Below are 4976 nucleotides of genomic sequence, written 5' to 3'. Positions count from 1 at the left end.
CTAAATTGGAAACAATCCCTAATGAGAATAATACAGTCCAGTTTAGCTCAAGGACCAGTTTATTTTAACGTTTTTCCAAATTTACAATTATCTTTATCTGACGTTAATATAACTGACTCTCTAACATTAAATGTTAAAACACATGGATATAATTATGCTCCCGGATCGGAAGTAATGTGTGTTTGTTATAGAATATATTATAAACCATTATTCACTTTAAATCCACTTTGTAGAATAATGGACAAACCCAATAATGAAACAATTTTGATACAAACAAATTGTGATAAATCAAACATAACTAGTAGGAGACCAATTAAATGGGAAGAAATATCGTTCCCAGATAACTGGAAAATAGAACAAGCTGTACCTGTAAAACCACAGGTCCAGAATCATAATAATATATTAGATATTTGTCAAAGTGAAGAAGGAAGTGTCGAAGTAAGATTTGACACAAACCTAAAGTTATGTCCAATACAAAGACATAGCTCTATCAAATCATATATCTCACCATTAGATTATAAGGTTGAGTATCCCTCTAGGGAATCCACCTCTCAAATAAGGGAATCAACGTTTTCAGAAGATTCAACTCCAATTACAGAAAGATTATATATCAACAGACAAAATATTGTTAGGGAAAATAACACTCAAACTCTAAATGAACCTGAACCGACAATGTCGGAAATGAACTTTTCTATTTAAATGATTATTACACCCAAAATAGATTTCAATACTGGCTCTACAGCCAGAAAAATAATTTCAAATGAATTCAAAAATCCGGGATATACCCAATTCAGAAAATGGTTTTTTGAAAGTTTTCACACCCACTGGTGAAAAAGATGTCAATAGCGACAGGAAATACTGTAGCTATTGCTCACTTTACTGTCGCTAAAAGTCAACAGCCACGGTAAATGTACCTGTCGCCAACCGACGCTATTGCTTCTGTAGCTAAAACATGGCTACGAGAATAAGTACTGTCGCTAAAAAGTGGCTGCGGGAATAAAATACCGTCGCTAAAGGGATGACTACTGGAACAATTTACTGTCGCTAAAATTATAAATACAAAAATTTAAAACTGTCCTGTACTACTATACATTTATTACTAACAAAAAAAAATAACAATTAAAATGATCTTGAAATACAATTTTCTAATACTAAAATTAAATATTTATATTATCCAAACAAACATAATATTTCTATAGTACAAATTTTGTTTAAAATCTATATTTGAACGGTTGTATCATGTTACATTCAATCCGGTTCTCAACAATATTCTTTTCTTATTGTAATCCATTGTCATCAAAGTAATCCCTGCCAAAAATCAATAAAATTAATACGATTAACATTTAAGTGATCAATCTAAAATAATAAAGTATTTTTAATCCAATAATCAAATAATTTAATTTGTCCCAATATACCTACTAAGAATTTAACATTCTCTTAGAATATATTTCTTAAAGAGTCTAAATTAAAGTATAATAATGTAATTAACAAAAGTAAGTTGATCTCAATAGACTTTACAGAATCATGTAATTAAAGTATGATTTCAGATATAATGAAATTAAAAAGATATTTCACAAACTTTATAATCAATATTAGAAATATAGACCATTCACTTGATATTGTCTTCTCTTTATTTTATCAGATTCAATTACTGCTTAAGACAAAGAAAAATAGAATATATATTTTCAATAATTGAATAAAGAATGTAACTAAATTCACAAAGATTACCAAAGTAAATCCACAAACATTGTAAATGCAATTTCAATCAAAGAAAAGTGTTCTTAAATCTATATACATTGCATTTAGTTCATAACTATAAAAACAAATTCAATTAATAAGAAACAAACAAGTAATTCGTACCTTACATTGGAGACAAACTTTTTTATCTCTGCGCCTCTCGTATTTATATCAAAATCTAAAAACAGTGATACCATTTTCTTCTTCTTTGTTTGCTTGACTAGAGAATATGGATGAACTAAACCTAGTTCAGACCAATTAAGATCTTAGAACCTGTAAAAAGAAATAGTTTTCATTAAGGTTGAACACATATCTAAGATATACATGCATAAACTATGTCATAACTCATACCCTCCATTTAGTTCAAGATTGTCAGTTTCAAGCAAAGTATAAATTTTATTATATTGTATAGCAATGACAGTTTCACTTGGTTTCGATAACGTAAAAAAAACTTTAAATTAGAAAGAGCATGTAAATAATGCCTAGATTCTTATCATGATTAATACGATACTAAAATAAATTGTTAATAAATAAAAAAATATCCTTAAAAAATTACATTATCACACATAGTGAAATTTTTACCTATATTAACATCAGTTTGAGTTCAGAAATAAGGGTTATGCCCGTTTTCTTAATCCCTCATAAAATTTGAACATGATTATTGTCAGCAGCCGCAATACCCCAATCTGACATAATGATAATAATTTTCTTTATAATTTAGATTGCAGCTTGAAGATAATAAAAATATTTGAGAATTTAATCAAATGAAAATGATTAGCATTCTTCTTCTTCACATTCACACTTTGTCAAATTAGACATTTTGCAAATATGACTAAAGTTGTAAAACCATACCTGTAAGATCATTTTTCTTTGCTCCAACTAATCTCACTAACTTGATTTCAACATATTCCACTAGATCTTCAAGCTCAATCTTATATTCTAAAACAAAAGATAAGATAATAATAAAAATTCAACTCACCTCTAAGTACTATTGCCACAATTAAAGAATAATTTAAGTTAGTTACAATGATTCTGTTAAGTCTTAATCATCAAATTCAACTAGTTTGCAGGTTTAGTTAGATTAGTAAGAAAAAATTATCAACATTGTTTCACTTAATACTCAAAACATCAAGTTAGTTTCTCATACTCAAAATAACGTATAGATATTTTGGACAGCCAATTATTTGTATGAAAGAACTAAACACACATATATTTCACAATCTCATAATATAAATATTATCTAGTGGCTTTTCTTTGAGGTATAAGGATGAATCTTGATCATTAAAAGTCAAATGCTACATCCAGTATACTCATAGTTTTAAAAATATTCTAATTAGTAAAGATCGATTTATTGGTCTAATAAATATCCATACAATCTGTTACTGTTTTTTAGATTTATGGGATTCACAAAAATATATAAAAATAATCATCAATTAAGAGAGATTAGTTGAACTTAGAGTTTTCATCTTTCTCATAAAATTGGTCCACAAACAGAACAACATTGGCAAAGTAAGTTAATTCAAACTAGTTAGTTGAACATCAATTTTAATTGAACTTCATTAAATTTATACGTTTTCATGTCCATAAGATCTCATTAGGACAAGGTGAATTTACCTGCATAAGGTGGTAGCAAGGACATGCATGAATTCTAGTAATATGGGTTCTTGATAGTTTTAATTTTTTAGAAAAATAGATGAATGAAAGAAGGTTATATCTTATTTGTATAAATAATTAGGATTTCAAGGTATGAAACCAGAGTAATATGAGATAAACTCCTAGGACAAAATGAATATTTGTTTGTCTAGATAAACTTACATAATTTACACAAATGAAAGAGAATATAAAAAAAGAAAATGAACAAGTCAATAGAAAAATAAAACAGAGGTAATACTAAAAAGAAAAAAAAGTATATAGAGTAGTAGAGATTCTCACAAAATTAAAAGTTGCATATCCATCTGAAGACAAAGATGTTCTTGTAAGCATTTCGTCGAACACCTTGTAGACTAACATTTGAAGAGGTGAAGAATTATCAATAGAAACAAACAAAAATAAGATAATGAATGTGACCTCAACAAAATTAATATACAGAATCGGTCTTACTTCATTAAGAGAAACAGAGCACCAAAATGCTTAGAGTTTTTCAGATTTCATACATGACTTATTTCAGTAACATCGATAAGAAAATTTGATTTATCATCTCCAGATTGAGAAGCTTTACGGATCTGATTCAGCGTCACTGAATCAAGTCAATAAGTTTCACAATCTATAATTGAACCAAAAATAAAACCTCGAAAACTGATATTAACTCTCTACTCTATGAAATATCACTACTAGCTTCATATGAACAATAGTACTTGGCCGAAGTAAATCTAATAATTTGACCTAATAAAGATGGATTTGAGAAAAAACTGAAATCAAATATATTATTTACCTTGGCCGAAGAAATGAATAGTCAGCGAGTTGAGACGAACGATTGGGAATGGAATCGAAAGGACTGGAGAAGATCATCTTGAAGGAGAGAGATAAGCAGAAGAAATCGATATTGATGAGAACTGTGAAAAGCAAGTGAAATGGAAGATGGAGAGGTTAAGAGAGGATGGCTACCTGTTGAACTACTCTCTCTCTAGCTATCACATTTGTTAACTAGATAATGAATTTAAAAAACATTTTTTTTATTTAATTTAAATTTTAATATTTAGGATTTAGATAAAAAAAAAATATGGCAAAGGATGTAACGGCATGACTATTAATAAATATATGGTATTATTCAATATTATATGATCAACAGCGACGGTAACAACATAACTGTCGTTAATTTCGTCGCTATTGACAACTATTTTACTAGTGACCAACGAAATAAAACAATTCGAAAAAGAATTTTATGAGTTCTGTACTGCGAAAAATGCTTTAATTCCTTTTACCTCTTGGTTCATAAGCACCTATGTTAAAAATTATATTTCGGTAATTGAAAGAACTTTCAAATTAGAATCAGGAAAAACCTATCTAGGGACATATCCACCTCAACAACCTTTCCATATTGAAAAGGGAGAAAAAATACTAAATTTCGCGCCATACAAAAATTTAATTGAAAATGATACGCTCCCAATAACATGCAAGCATATCAATAATATGTTTGAACAACAAAACTACACAAGTCTGTTCCTAAATATTCTAGGAGAACAGTTACAATCCATGGAAAATAAAATTGAAAAATTAATAAAATCTTTAAATGAAATCAA

At 28.3% G+C, this 4976-nt stretch overlaps 1 long non-coding RNA gene across 2 annotated transcripts; it reads right to left on the bottom strand.

Moving 5' to 3' along the window:
• Window positions 1–1226: 1226 nt before the first annotated feature.
• On the bottom strand, window positions 1227–4354 carry LOC124927308. 2 transcript variants are annotated; one of them, XR_007098674.1, is made up of 4 exons: window positions 3670–4354; window positions 2590–2676; window positions 1861–2010; window positions 1227–1308 (listed from the first exon to the last, which is right to left on the bottom strand). It is a non-coding gene; the product is annotated as an uncharacterized LOC124927308 (long non-coding RNA). The 2 variants fall into 2 exon arrangements; XR_007099034.1 differs by lacking the exons at window positions 1227–1308; window positions 1861–2010 and adding an exon at window positions 2284–2423.
• Between the last annotated feature and the right edge of the window lie 622 nt (window positions 4355–4976).

The sequence above is a fragment of the Impatiens glandulifera genome, chromosome 1 (assembly GCF_907164915.1).
Source record: "Impatiens glandulifera chromosome 1, dImpGla2.1, whole genome shotgun sequence".
NCBI classification, from domain to species: domain Eukaryota; kingdom Viridiplantae; phylum Streptophyta; class Magnoliopsida; order Ericales; family Balsaminaceae; genus Impatiens; species Impatiens glandulifera.
Note: the sequence above shows the minus strand (reverse complement) of the source record. Positions and strands in the feature narration are given on the sequence as shown.